We start from the raw sequence: 16536 nt of genomic DNA on the forward strand, positions 1-16536 counted from the left end.
TTTTTTTGAATTCTCCCAGGAATAACTTTCCCAAATTAGCAGCCCTAGGAAGTTACCACTTTTCCCATTTCTTCCTTTCTTCCTCCTTCCCTCCCTTTCTCTCTCCTTAGCCCTCCTTTCTTCTGTCTCTCCAGCTCCTTCTTCTCCTCCATTTTTTCCCTTCAGCTAATCTGATACCCAGTCTCCCAAAACATATCTTAGACATAATGAAGTACTCCAGAACAACAAATGTACAATATCTTAAGAGAACACCAAAGGAACTCAGAGGACAGAGTAATAAGGAATTCTAGTTGTCATTCAATACCAGTATGCCAGTCATTTCAGCTGGGGAAATGGTCTTCTGACTGAAACACGGATTCATCTGTATCTTCCCTTTAAAGTAAGTCACTTTGGGAGAAAGAAATACTTTTTTCCTTTCACTTTCTATGACTTACTTTTATTTCTCTTAAAACCAAAAATAGACAGTAGAAAATCAAATGCAATGAGTATAATTTTCATAAGCTTCAAATTAAAAACTACATTTTTATCTTTTTATTTATATATTTATATTTATAAACATATATTTATAATGTGCTTATATATATATATATATATATAAATCTAATTTTATTTATAAATTGAGTCCTGATTTTGGATAATAGGAGCATAATTTTGTCACTACCCAATAAGTAGTTCAATGTGATAGCTTTTCTACCAATTTTGATTTAAACTCAACAAATTCAAGGTTTTCTTTTTTTTCCTGATTCTCCATCATATGCTCTTTCAGTTCCAAGAAGTCTTATGCAAAATCATGGTATCAGGGAGAGTACCCAGTTTTTGCTTTTCTGGTGGTGATAGCTGGCGTGGACAATCTGCTTCTATCATCAGTGGTATCTGTAGAGATGGCCTTATTAAGCACCTACTATGTGCAATAACATAGTGCTAAAGGATTAGAAGATTAAATATAAGGGAGTCAGGACACTAGCTAAATACTTTGATTTTGAAGAAATAACAATACATTTTATTGACAGTTTTATTACAATTTAAACTCAGTGAGGATAAAGATTATGCCTGTGTTATTCATCACTCACACCTAGAAAAAAATGCCTGTTGCTTTATATTTTCTCAGTAAATATATTTTGAATAATTAAAATGTGTTTTGGGTGACAGCATGACATTCAGGGGGGTCATAATCAGTAGCAAAAGAGTTAATTTATTTAATCTTTATTTGCTGTATGAGCATTACATTGGTCCTAGAAATCAGTTAAACAAGGTAAACCCTGATTGAGAGGATCTTGCAGTCCCAGAAAGAAAGAATGAAAGCTGAAGGTGCAGATGAAGGTTTACTGGTACAGGTATTGCCATTAAAACCTGAGAAGGATGAGTTTTGACAAAAGGAGTTCCATTTTAGCTTTAGAAAAAAATTTGTTTAAAAAATATTTTAGTACCTCACTCTCCCCTAATATCATTGCAGGTCTAAAAAATTTGAAGTGCAACTAGGAAAACATTTAAACAGAAATAGTCATCGAATGCACTGGTACTTTGTAGCCTAATGCATAGGTCTTTGGTGTGAGCAGCTTTTTCCCTTTGTAGGGTCCAGGCTCAATATTCATTCCCCCTCCAGATCCATCTCTGCTTCTATAGATTGGACGATATTAGGTACCACTGGTGATGTCTAGGGGTTCTTCTCACAGGTGTGGCTGGCTTTGCAGGAGACCCAAACTACTAACAAGAAGACATTGAGAGAAAAACTCAGTGTATCTCAGGCCATCGAGGAAGCCAAATATCGTGGCAAATCCAAGAACTTTAATGAGGGGAACCCAGGGCATCATGGAGGAACTCATATTGAGCAGCAAGAACAAAGAGCAAAGCAAGAAATGAAAGAAGAGAATGAGCTAGGAGGGTTCTAATTATGATGGAATCATGATTACAGAAGAGTGGGTTGAGAAGAGCTGTTCAGGTCAAAGATGTCAATGATGAAGTCACCTTGGATTCAACATGAACATACTACCTAGTCTGGTAAGAAGGTACTACATAATGGAGCTCTACATTACGTAATAGATCACACATCAATATGTTAATGGGTAAACATCATGGGCTCTGACATGTCTCTTCCTGGTCACTCTACAGATGGGTCTATATTCATGCATTTAATAATTACTAGTCAAATGCATAATAGGTGCAAGACATTGTTCTGGGAACTGTGGGAAATTCATCATGAACCTAACAGAAACTCTCCTTTCAAAGTTGAAATTAACAAAGCTTTCAGAAAAGACATATCTAAAGTAGTTTGGAACATCCAGAAGAAATTTCTTTTATACGCTGGAAAGATTTTATCTAAAATAAGCTTATCTCTAAATAATAGAAAAGACTCTGTTATATTATTACTAAGGACAAATCCAGTTAGTATGAATGAGGGCTCCAAGTTCATATCTATGCCCAAAAAAGAGGGAAAAAAATGGATAGGAGGTCAGAAAACAGTGGGGTAGAAACTAAAAACACCATGAAAAAAATCCAAGAAAGGTGCATAGAAAGAAACTCATCTGCAGGTTTACCAGCTGATTCACAAGAGACTCGTGATTGGGGGGTGGGGTGGGGGTCAGAGATATTGTGTGGGCTCTGACATGCCTCTTCCTGGGCATGGCCTGGAGTTAGAAACTATAAAAAGATGTTTCTACCTTGGATGGAGTCCCCACTGCTGCGGGTCCTCTTGCTGCTAATATCCTTCAGCTCCCACAGGGCTCGATCTGCTGTGACCGCAAAGCTGAGCGGCTGGTAGAGGGCAGATTGCTTTCAACAGAGGTGACCAGATTTGGTTTCTTTGCTGCTGTGGCAGCAACTTAGGCAGCAGCTCCATGGAAAGAGGCTCTACCCTAAACCCTTTAAGGCTAGACAAGTGATTAATGTGCTAGTTTAAGCTAAAGAAATTCTAAGCACTCTGCTGGTGAGATTAAGTCACTCAGAGATCCAAGTAACGAGAGCCCACAGGAACCATTCAGAAAAATCAGAGGAGAGTAAAAGGATAACTAAAAATAACATATTTTTTTAAGGGAAAAGAAACCAGAGAGGTTTAATAAATTTATATGACCTCTCACTGGATTGTAAATATTCGAGGTGATAAGTAAATAGAAGAGGGAACGGTGCAAAGGAGAAAAAGAAATTAGATGGAGCTTACAGGTCTGCAGTGTTTGCCAGCCCAAAATGCAGTGCAGATCAGACTGACAAACTAGCTGAATTTCTTTTGGGATTCCCCAAGGTGTGTAGGAGGGGAAAGGAAGAAGACCTGAATTGCAAGAGATAAAAGAGAAAAAGAAAACCTCTGTAAGTTTGCTTTCCTAGTCCTTGAATTATAATAAGCAAACATTGCAAAAGAGAATTTAAGGAAAGAATATATTCTAGAGTTTCAAATGAAAAATAGATGACACAGAAAAGTGGGACACCTGTAATAGAAAAACAATAAATAAAAATTTAAAAAATATAGATTCATATCCAATCTCTAACTCAGTGGTCCCATGTCTCTGGGGCTCTGAGAGGAAAAGCCATCTCTAAAACACTGGGCCATTCCCTGATCCATTTAGACTTAGAGAAAGAGTCTTAACTCTAAATTTGAATTGTCTTCTCTCCTGGTACAGCTTCTTCCTTAATTTTTTTTAATTTTATTTTTTTACTGATTTATTTGGCAATTGCACAAGAATGACAAATAACCATATGGCAGGATGGGTTTGCATTTCTCTGTTTTCTTCCTTTATTTGAAGGTCAAGATTTTATTCATGCAACTTAACCAAGTATCTTAAAAATCCACCTTCTCCCTCTCCTTGAAGTTCCCCCTGTCCCTGTCTAGGGGCTTGGTTCAAGCAGGTCCTAGATGGCACTCGACGAGAAGCTGGCTTTTGGATGGAAAGATTAGGGTATGTCCATGACCAGCCAATGTTAGTGTCATCAACTCCACGTCATCACGCCAACAACAATGCATCAACATCTGCAATATCTAGGTATTTTATAGAACGTTGTGGGAACACCAAGACGACTACAATACAGCTGGTCCCTCAGGCTGGGAGAATGGGAAGGACTCAGCGCTGAAACCAGAAGACAGTTGGCCTGATCCTGCTGCTGTAGTTATGATGGCCTTCCCTCCACTTTCCCTTCTTTAAGACAGTCCTCTGTCGGCAGTCCAGGGTGACACGACAGACCTAGCTGGACAGGATTCTATTCTGTGTCACCAGTCCACCCACTGACCATAGTCTCTCAACTCAGAGATGAATGAGACTGGGCTGGGTGATTAGATTTCATCTCTAGAATGTAAGTTTAGAATGTTAGGCCTTAGGGTGCTAGATTTAGGGCAAGAACCAATGCTCTACAGAGGCAGAGCTAAGGGGAAGTTGGGAGTGAAAGGTACAGAACATTAAACTGTTGCAGAGAAAGCCAGCGTACAGCAAGATGAAGCCAGCCAAGAAGCAGAGAGAAGCAACTATGAGACAACTACGGAAAGAGAGTGAAATACAGGTTAAGAGAGAGAGTAGGAGGCAGGGAGAACAGAGGAGAGAGAAGCACCTAAAGGCTGTCTGATTAGAATAATGCCTTGTTGCATTTCCTGCAAAGTAATCTGTAACATTCCTCATAGTCTAATGATGACCCTTGTTTGGACGTCGACTTGTATAGTTTTGTCCTTTGGAACAGCAACGATGACCAAAAACATTAACTACAGAAAGTGTTGACTGATCAGTGACCTAGAATGGGTTATATTACCTTCTCTCTCAAAGCGGCAAGCTTCTTGAATGTATGATGGTGACATTAATGTCCCCTGGTGACAGAACAGATGCTGCATGTAAAAATGCTATTGTCATGTTTGGTACTTCTGTGCTTTTCTAAAGGTTTTTTTTTTTTTTTTTCCACTCTGAATCTCTAGTCAAAGCCAAAGCATTAGTGATGGAAATTATCAGCAACATTACTGCCTGTGAGGAAGATTGGAGGAGCAGGGGTCTAGGGAAGGATAAAATGCTTAGACCATGGGGAAGAAGAAGGGAAGAGGAGAATCCAGAAAGGTACTGAGGTTGATATGGCCCATTTCAGCTGGGCTGTGGGACTGCAGATTGAAAAAAAGACTGGAGTTTAGCCACTGCTTTCCTGATCACATACACAGATCAGCGTTTTCAGTTGGTTTTCCTTGTATTCTCTTTAAGGCATATTCAGTTTTCAAAAAGTCGGGAAGTGTGTGTGGGGGGGGAATACGTAAAAAGTACACTATTAACGCAAAGTTTTTTAATCGTTTATATTTTGTGTCACACCTGCACAAATTTTGCTGTGTTTTATGCTCTAAAATTTGCATTTAAAAAAGGATTGGAGTATTTCCAAATATAAATTTACATTATACTATACAGTATATTTTAATATTATGTTTTTCCAGTAGAATAATGCATATGAGAGTCCTAGTTAATTCCCCCTCCCCCTAGTCCTTTCCTTCATTTTACAATCAGTGCATTTGAAATGCTACCCCCATGGGCAATGTATACCCTAAGCCACCTGTATATAGTCTCATTACCAGAAGCAAGATTGTTCTGAGATAAATTGTAGCACAGCACCTGGCATGTCGTAAAAGGCCCAATAAATACTTACTGAGTAAATTAGTCAATAAGATTCCTTCTTAGTTTCCCGTGATTATTAATTAACATGATTCACTGCAGGCAGGCATTCTGATTCTCTATAGAAGAATAAGGAAGAAGAGGAAGGGGAGGAGAAGCAAAAACCATCTTCATTTTTTATTGAATGAGAGAATTGGACAACATGATCACGAAAACACATCGCTGTGTGTCATCCCTACACCTTTACTCCCTGCCCTCTTGGGATCTGCAGCCCTGTGCACATCCTCCTGGGGTCACTGACCCCAACGAGAGAAATGCCATCATTACTTTGTTTTAAAGAAACAAGTAGATGAAAAATTAGAAGGCAGGTTAAAAGTTTTATTCTAGTTATAAAACTGAAACATGTTCGCTGCATGTAAAATAGAAAGCACAGTCCAGATAGAAAGAGATTAAAACTCTAAAAGCAGAAATTTATAAAAGGGGAAAATCAAGGCAAGGACAAAATATATTTTATATTGGTCCTATGACAGAAACACAGATTACAGGGGAAAAAAAAAGTCAGCAAAGATATTTATGAACAGTGTGGGGAAGGGGAATCCCCCAGGTCCCTATATTTAGCAGCTCCAAGGCCCTTACGGTTTATTGTCATTGTCTGTTTAGTTCAGTGCGGGTGCTGGCATGATGTACACACCATGATCCTGACTATGCTTTACATTCATTTTGATTGATTCTGTCATCAGTAGTCTATTCATTCCTGGGGGCTTCTTCCCCTTGCAACACACACACATGCACAAAAAGACTGATTAGCAATAAAAATGCTCTTTCATGGAGTCTGCTTTAATTTCTTCCATCAAGGCAAACACTAAACTACTTCTTTAAGTATTTGAAACCCTGTGAACAAACAAACAGAATAAGCAAAACTAGCATTCATAGAGAAAGTTTAAAACTCATCACGTTCACATGATAGTAACCCCTGTTTTGTCTGTTAGCTTTTCCCCCATAGACGTAACTCCGGAATATCTCCCAATACAAAACACAGTTGTGTAAGTACTGCCCTCCATTATTTTTTTTCCTGAAACCAGGCATCACGATTCCCGCAGTCTGGACCTGCCTTAGTGAGGGCATTCCCCAAGGTGGGTTTCTAAGCATGCCGGGTATTTTCGCTCACAGGAGAAGGGAAAGAAACAAATTGCTCTCTCCGCAATTACACCAGGCGGGTCTATTGACACACAAGTGAATGAAATGTTTACACCCTGAGAGGCAGCCTCTGCATCATTCTCAAAATTACAGGCCCTCAGATCACCACTGATTGTCAAGCCCTAGAAAATTTGCTAAGAGAGACAAAAAGCAAGGGAAAGGGAGCTTAGCAGGCAGCAGTCAAGAGCTGTCTTTACGGCATCATGTCATAATGGAAACATCAATCCTGTTTTCCAGGAAAACTGCTGAAAACCCTGACCACATAATGCTGTCCTCAACTCGACTGCTGGAGATTGGCTTATAACTTATTCTTTCAAAAAGCCAAAAGCTAAATTCTCAGCGCCATGGAGAGCACAACCTAAAGATGAAACTGTAAACAATGTTGACGGCTCATTTAACACAGAAACAAATATAAACACCATCAGACCACTGATTCCAGGGTCAGCTTCTGAACAATACATAAATGTGATAGGTAAGTCAGGTGGAGGGAGTTCTTCAGTATCTAGCCCAGGATGGAGCACCAAATACACAGTTAAAAGAGCAATTGTTGGTTGACTTAAAATGTGAGTTACAATTAATTCAGAATATGACCATTTATGCAATGAAAGTTTATGAAGCAAAAACCACATTTGAGAGGATCTTCGCATATTTGATGTGCATAATAATAATTTGGGATAAATTCTAATGTTTTTATGTTTAGAAATACAGTCCTTTCCAACCACAAATATTTAATCTAATAACCAGAGCAACCACAAGTTCAACACTATAGTGCTGCCAGATCTAAGGGGCTTCATATTACCTCTCTCCAGCTCTCAAATTTCAGCTCCTACAGACATTACATGGATCCAGGTGGATTCAGCTTAAGCTTTTCTCCTGAACTGTAGATTTCACAAACATCAGTATTCCAGCATTATAGTTCATTCTTCTCCATCCTCCATCCTCACCCCCAATATGCATTTCTTTCTTCTCTATTCCAGGAATTCAACAAATAGGAGCTAACTTTGCACACAGCCCACCCTCCCAATTTGGAAGGCTCAATCAAGTTAGAAGCATCATATCCTTATTTGTCTACTCTTACGTAGTCTTATTCCAAGTCATATAAATTCTACTTTTTAAACAACTCTGTTATATTTCCTCTTCTTTACACCTACTTCTGCTTTAATTTTTTCATATTGCTTAATATTATTTCATATTTCATTATTCCTTAGAGTATATCTATTAAAATGACACACTTGTTCTTATATGTGAATTTAGTCATGCCTTTCCCAAGCTTAATAAAACCCCAGTGGCTTCTAATTTTCTATTAGATAAATATCAAACTCCTTAGAAAGCATTCAAGACCCTCCAGAGACAAAAGTCAATATAAGCCAACCAGAATGAAGTTCCATTAAGGGTGAATATTTTCTCAGCTTTGTTCATGACTGTATATCCAGTGAGTGAGTAGGAACAGTACCCAGAACAATACAGTATCTGAGATCAGTAATTATTTGCTAAATAAGTAAATATTCCTGGGCTTACCCTCTCTCCTCTCCCCCTAGGCCCCCAATGTCAGCACGGATTGCCCCTGATAGGCTCTACTCTTATCTTTCCACTTCTATTTCCTGAGAAGCTCCAGCTCACCTTGCAGTTCCTTTTAAATGTTTAAATGTGGACCATTGATGTGGAATTTTCTCTACCTTTTGCAGTAAACGCTTACAAAAATATTCTGTTCCCCAAGTATTTCTGTGTAGACATCTATTACCCAACTTACATATTTTACTACAAATATTTGTGTGTATCTTCAAGGTCTATCTGGCACATTTATTACTCCCAAATGACAATCAAAAGTAGATATGTGAGAATATTTCAACAAATATTTGGTAAATATAAGACAAATGTGCATATTTACATTTTTTAAAAATTGAACAAGAATATAAAAAGGTAGACATGGTTCTTTATTTAAGAGAAAACACAGAATACAGTTTAAAAAGTTATAATAAATATGTTAATTAAAAAAGAAATTTTTACTTATGTTAACTATTAAATGCCTATGGTAAATCTGGGCACAGGTAGAATGCCATGTCAACATTTAAGAGAAATGCTAAGGAGATAATTAATGAATAATTGCAAATAGGCTCTATTCCAAAAGCTACTCTGTAAATAGTATAGTGTTAGAAAAAAAGGAAGGAAGGAAGAGGAATGAGTGAAGAGGAAGGAAAGTAGAAAGGAGGGAAGGAAGGTAAGAAGGAAGGAAGGGGGGAAAAGGGAGGGAACATGGAGAAAATAAGGGAGAGAAGGAAAAAAGGAAAAAGAAAAAAATGCTTATGTTCTCAGGTCATTCCATAGAATATAATTTAATCCAAAATATACCAAAGATGACACAAATGGTATTGCTGAAAAGAAATCAGCAATATATATTCTTCTGACCACTTGGATATTGTCCTCTATCTTGAGAAATGTTCTCTAGAGAAGTTGTACAATTGTTGTAAGTGACACTTTATGGATCTAAGTTTGCTCTGAAATTATAGACACGCTCTTGGTGATAGGCCCTGTATTAGCTCAATTCAAACCTGGATTTGTGGGGCAATCTAGCTGCTGAAAGGGCAGTAACCTATCCCCAAGGAGGTTAGATTTTTTATTAAGTTTTGTGGGGTGTGTGTGTGTGTGTGTGTGTGTGTGTGTGTTGTTTGTTATGTTTTTAAAAATTGTTTTTGGAGGGTTTCATGCTCAAACCATGTTCTATTTCAGTACCAATAAAATTTAGGAAGATTTCAAAGAGTAAATATCTTGAAGTGTCCAAAACGAGGGGAGGAGAGGGACTCTACAATTCCCATTTACATATGTACACATTTCAGTCAGTGCGGATCCCTGATAAAAGAGCTTAGAATTCCTCTTTGCAATGTCTGCTAGAGAAAATATACACAGAGAAACATGTTCCAAACTGTTTCTTATACCTTCTCTTCCATAATAGCTTTTGCTTGATACATTAAGTATGTGCACAGGGTTTTCTGTTTGATTATTTGGGTTGTTGGTCAATTGTAAGCAATTACAGGAGTTGATTAAGCTTGGATACTGTTTCCATAAGAAAATTCACTTGTTGAAAAATATCGTATCTGTTTTCACTACACATACATGACTGGTTTGCCAAACATAAACAGAATTTAAAGTAGCCCCAAGATAAGTATTTCAAATCGAGAGCTATTGGATAGCAAATTTATATTATTTTTTCACTGTCTATTCTTCCCAGTTCTTTCCTGTGCCCCTTTCTTCCTTCTTCACATCCTTCTTTTGACTCTTTTTTCATTTAACAAGACAGCACTCGTAGTCCTTGCACTTTTTCTCCCTCCCCCCATTTCCCTCCCCCTCAGGAAAGATTGACAATGAATCAGCGTGCCTCCCGCGATTGTCTTTACTTGGTATTCCTTAATCAATCACAGCACCTTCCCCATGACCAGTAAGTAATAAAGGTATCAGTGAACGTCCCCCTTGTCATTTTAATTCTCCAGTCTTGGCCACATGACTTGCTAAACGTTTCTCCTAAATTGAGCATTAGAAAATCAAAAATCAGTTCACTTTACCAAATGGCACTACGTATGGGGAAATGGAGAGCAATGGAATCCCTTTAAGGCCTGGGAATAAAAGATTAATCCATTGCTTGATGACTACCCTGCCTCCCCATCCTTCTACATCCGACTTCAGACCCCTGCTACCTTTTCTAAATGGTACCTGGTTGCTTCTTCTCTGTGCCTTCTACCTCCTTTGGAATACTAGCCCCTGCAGATGGTATGATAAACTGCCAGCCAAATTCAATTAATTTTGTGAAATTGGGAGGAAGTGGATGTCCCTATCTGAGACAACAGAATTTCTCCTCTAGTTCCTCAGAACTAACTCAGGAGAACCATTAGCCCTGTAGTAGATTCCCTCGGTGTGTGGCACTTGTATAGACTGTCACAGATGTTTGCTGCTAACAGGATTTTGTGTCCCATGCCAAACATTTTTATGTCACTGTTACTTTTTATAAAACCACAAAATTATGACTAAGATATTTGGCTTGTATTTTCAAGAAACTAATTTGTTCACAAAGGAGAACCTTGGGGAAAGAGTCTGGTGAATAAAATAATTCATTTCTTGAATTCTCATTGCAGATAAAAATAATATGATTTTTAACTAAAATAACCCATAACTGACATAAAAGAAGCATTTTGATTTAAATTGGAAAAGGACTTAACTAGCAAAGGGGAAAATATTAGTTCAATCATCAAAACTCTTCTGATGACCACCATGGCTAGTTTTGATGACATAAATTTGCTCAGGGGGTAGGTATAGAGTTGAGTCACCAGCAAGGCAAAGGTCTATATTTGAAGGTACCAAAATAATTATCCTATATTATTTTTTAATTACTCAACATTATTCTATGGGACTACTTATAAATTTTACATCTATATCAACTTATGAAATTAAAATTCACTTCAGGAATATCCCTATCATTAATCTAATCCTTTAAAGTTTAGAATAGTTAGATCATCTTTACTTACTCTGTAAAAATAAAATAGAATTTTATTTTCTTCAGTTTAGTTCTATCATAAAATGTTAAAAGGAATAAATACCATTCAGAACTATTAATTTTCACTTCTCTCTGTTGGAATGTGTGATCAAAGTCTGAAATAAACTTTACTTTTGCCCCATAATAATACCTTTAATTTTTCTAACACTTTATTGTTTACAAAGAACTTTCATGAAGACTATCTCCTTTATTCTTTAAACAGCTTTAGAAGGTGAGGTTGGTAGTCATTATACCATCTTACAAAATAGAAAATAAAAGTATACATGAGAAAACAGAGCCAAGATTATTCAACATGATATCAAGGCAATTTAAATAACACAAGCACACATAAAAGGCAAATATTTACTCAAAAAGCCCAACGTTGCTTTAATCTACTCAAAAAATAACTTTTTTCTTCTCCTTTTTCTTTTGTATCCATATAAGATCATGAATGTTAACTAAACTTACTGTAGTAATTATCTCACAACAGTAAGTTAAGTCATTATGCTGTACACTTCAATTACATTTCAATTATAGTGGGAAGAAAAAGAAAGCTTTATGATGTAATATAATGATTTTTATAAGAAAATAGATGCTGCTGATGTCAGGTGTTGGCCAAAACAGAATCACTGGAACTGCTGCTAGCGTCCTACTTAAAACTACAAAACTGAACAAAATATACACAGAAACCGCGACCATCCACCTTGAATAACAGGTAGCAGAGAATAATCCTTGGAAAAAACAAAGAAAAACTAGTGGGGGGAGCTTATTACCAATGATATCAAAACTGCTTTGGCATTCTGCTTTGAGCAGATTCTTTAGTGGCACAGGAAGTGGACCAGAGCAGAGCAGTGATTTGGGTTATCAGAGGAGGGTGGAAGCAGGAGTTCTGGGGCACTAACAGGAAACAGCTAGTGTCTGTGACAGTGTATCAGTAAGTTTGGAGTAAACGCAGAAAGAGGACCCCGCTCATCTGTGTGGGCACTCATCGTTGGTGAGATGACACACTTAGACACAGCTGAGCAGAGACCACCTGCCTGAAGCCTGACAGGTGAATAGTGAAATCAGTGACTTAGCAGTAATGGAATAAACTGGAGTTCCAGCTCACCTAAGTGCAGAGACCTCACTGAACACCTCAGTCACTCAATTCAGACCATAAAAACATCCACTTTTCTTTCATGAGAACCATACAGTGGAATTATGAATAGTCCTTAGAACTAAGTTCACAACTTAAAAAGACCTAGCCAAATAGGGGACTAACTAATTTTGACAGGACCAAAACAGTGTCAGTAATTTAATGACAACATAATTCATACTCCATAAATTTTATATGTACAATGTCCAGCGAATAACCATAAATGATTAGACCTGTGAAGAGAGAGACAAATGTGATCTATAGGGAAGAAAAAAATAGTCAGAATTCAGATAATGGAATCTACACCTGGGTTTTTCATGCAGTTATTTTAAATGACAGTTAGTTGGTGGGGAGTGGGAGGGGTGGGGGGAGATTAAGGGGTGGAGGGACTGAGCAAAAACAAAAAAGGACTCCTGGACATGGACAGCAGGGTGGTGATTCCTGGGGGGGAGTGGGTATAAGAGTACTAAAGGGTAATGGCAAAAAAATGCAATAAATAATAAATAAATAAATAAATATATTCATGGGCTTCAAACAATAATTATAAATAATAATCTATGGGACTGTCAGAGGTAAAATGGAAATCTAAAAAGTTTAATGAAAATTTTAGAATTAAAGTGAACAATAATCTGAAATAAATATTCAATTATAGCAGATTGGAAAGGTAGAGGAAAATCACTAAACTTCAATATATATATCAGTAGAAATTATCTAACCTAAAAAACAAAGATAAAAAAATGGTTTAAAACTAAAAATAACATAGCCTAAGTAACTGTAAATCTTTAAAGCTTGTATTGTATTCCTAGAAGAGAAAGGAGTGGAACAGAAAAATATTTAAGGAAATAATGATATAAAATTGACAAATTCATTTTAAAAATAAGCATTCAGGCCCCTAAATCTCTGTAAACTCCAAGAAGAATAAGTATGGCAAAACATACCTAAGTACATCATCGTCAGACTGCTGGAAACAAAAGAGAAAAAGAAGACCTTGAAAGCAACTATAGAAAAGAACAAGCCATGTTTGGAACATAGTGATTTAAACAATGGCTGGTTTATCAGAAAAAAGTGGAGGACACACTACAAGTTAATTCTGACTTCTATGAAATGGAAACTGCATTATGAATAAGTTATTCTACATTTGAAAAAAAAAACAGTTAATGTAATTCACCAAATTAATAGTTATTGGGAAGTAGATTATCTCATCTAATGCAGAAAAAGCATTTGACAAAATTAAAACAACTTTTAAAAATAAAGTAGCTCAGTAAACTAGGTGTAAAATAAACTTCCTCAGTCTGATAAAGGGTTTCTTCTAAAAACCTATACCTAACATTATATTTCATGGTGAAAACATTTAACCATTTACAACTGAGAATGGGGAATGTCACACATAGTATATTCACTGACCACTTCTACTCAATGTTTCAGTACAGATTTTTTCACAGGGAAGTAAGGCAAAAAAAAAGAAACAAGCAAAAGCAACAATGACAAAATTGTGTATACACTAATGTTTGGCAAATTGCCAAGGTAATTTAAAGAAAAAAAGCTTTATAATAAATGTGCTCAGCTATATGTACATATGTAAAACACAAAAGAACTATTATCCCCTGTCTCACCCCATACATAAATACTGATTCAAAACAAATCACAAACATAAATATAAATTTTTATAGTATTAGGTTTGTAGAAGAAAGCATAACCACTAATGTTTATGCCTTATAGGCGGTAAAGGTTTTTGAGAAAATATGTAGAAACAATAACCCAAGAAGAAATTAAAATAAATATAAATTAGATTTCATCAATATTAATAACTTCTGCATCAAAAAACTATTCAGAAAATAAATAGGCAAACTATAGATTAAAACAAAATGTTTGCAAAGGATGTATAGGTAATTTAAAGAAATCTTACAACTCAATAAAACATGGTTATTTAAAATGTCTAAAAACTTTAAAATACATTTTCCAAAAGATTTCCATACTGTCAGCAAGCACCTGAGGTCATCAGCCAAATGTAAAATAAATGCAATTTATATTTATAATGTGCTGCCACACACCTACTCAACTGCCTAAAATAAAAATAAAAATGTAAAGAAAAAAAAGACAAAACAAAAACAATTTTAATAAAAAGGATTGACCCAAACAAATGGTGACAAATATGTCGTTCAGCCAGAACTTTCATGTAATTCTGGTTGGAATGTGAGAGGATGAAGCCAGAAACAAAACAACAGTACCTGATGTATGAATTCACGTTCATAAAGTTCTAGAAGAGGCCAAACTCAGTTATGCTGACAAACTTCTCATACACATGGCTCTTCTGGAGAGAGGAGTGGAAATTGACATGAAGGCATACAAGGAAACTATATAGTGATTTAAGAATGCTCTACACTTTAATAGGGGTGTGACAATTTGTAATAACAATGAAAGGACCTTGAATGCATTATGCTAAGTGAAGTAAGTCAGAGACAAATGCTGTATGATTCCATTAGTATGTAAAAATTTTTAAAAGCTGAACTCATAGAATCAAAGTGTAGAATTGGTATTGGCAGTGGCTAGGGGATGGGGAAAGTGGGGAGATGCTGCTCAAAAGCTATAAACTTACAGTTACAAGAGGACTATAGTGCAATGACTATAACTATACTGCATTATACTCTTCCCTGTTGTTAAAATCTGTGATGCATTCATATCATGGAATGCTATTCATCAATAAAAAGAAATGAATTACTGATGCACACAATGACCTCAAGAAATACCTGAGAACTCTTCTGAGTCAAAAATCTGATTCCAAAAGGTAATGCACTGTGTGATTTCATGTATGTAGCATCCTTGAAATATCAAAATTATAGAAATAAACAAGAGATATCTGGTTGTTGGGGGTAAGGATGGAGTGGGTGAGAACAAAGCAAAGTGGCTGTAAAATGGCAACATTAGGGAATTGTGTAGTGATGAAGATGTTCCACATTTTGGCTATATCAATGTCAGTATTCTTGTTACAATATTCTGTTAGAGTTTGCAAGACAGTAAAACTGGATAACAGACATATGGGATCCTTCTGCATTATTTCTTACAACTGTATATGAATTATCTACAATTATATACAATATCTACAACTGTCTTAAAATAAAAATGTTTAATTAAAAAAAAAGACCTCCTGAAAATGAAATATGTGGTAGGGTGCAAACACACCTAGTAACTAAGGGAGTAAAACTAAGTAAAAACTGGTTTGACCCCTGGAGTTAGTAATTAAGATTCTCTACTATGACTTGAAGTTTTGTTTTTAAGTCCTATATAAGTTCAAATATTGTAAACAGATTCAAATGCACACATACCACAGATTTTAACTTGAAAATGAATAAGTAGATTTGTATGTTTACTATAAGGTAGAGATTTGTTTTGAAGTTACTTTTTCTTGTATTTTGCTCATGAGTTTATTTTGTTCATTAGACTCCACATTTAAGTGAGATCATAGGGTACTTGTCTTTCTCCGACCGGCTTCTCTTAGCATAATACTCTACAGGTCCATCCATGTTGTCACAAAAGGTAAGACTTCCTTCTTTTTTATGGCCAAGTTTTATACTGTGATCCATCCTGGCAGTGCTTGGCATGAAAATGGTAACGTTCTGTAAAGCAACAATCCTATCGACTGATAAATCAATAACTGTCAACACATAGTTTCCCACACAGAAAACTCTGACCCAAATATCCTGACATTGTGGCAGCAAAACATGCAAACAAAGAGAAGTGGGCTGATGTTGATTTTGACATTCACTTAGGAACCTACATCTAGGAATCTTCAGTATAACCCCATTTGTAGAGACCATGTCCTTGAAGCAAAAGCTACCCATGTGGCAGAATTTTTCTCCTGAAATTATCGCACCATTTGAAGACCTGTTTATGCCCACAGACCTTAAGCTGTAAGCAATATCATGGCACTTTTGTATTGTGGAATCAGTTGAACTTAAAGAACACTATGACATTTGAGTTATGATGACCTCTAGTGATATTTTTTGAAGGAACTGATAGATTAAGCTCATTTAGTTGGTGACTGCAAATAGGAGCACTGGATGCCATAATTAAAAAGCCTCTAGTATTTTTCCCCCTCAATATTAATCTGGAAAAATAGGATAAAA

This window comes from Furipterus horrens, unplaced genomic scaffold (assembly GCF_987537825.1).
Source record: "Furipterus horrens unplaced genomic scaffold, mFurHor1.1.pri manual_scaffold_11, whole genome shotgun sequence".
NCBI lineage: Eukaryota > Metazoa > Chordata > Mammalia > Chiroptera > Furipteridae > Furipterus > Furipterus horrens.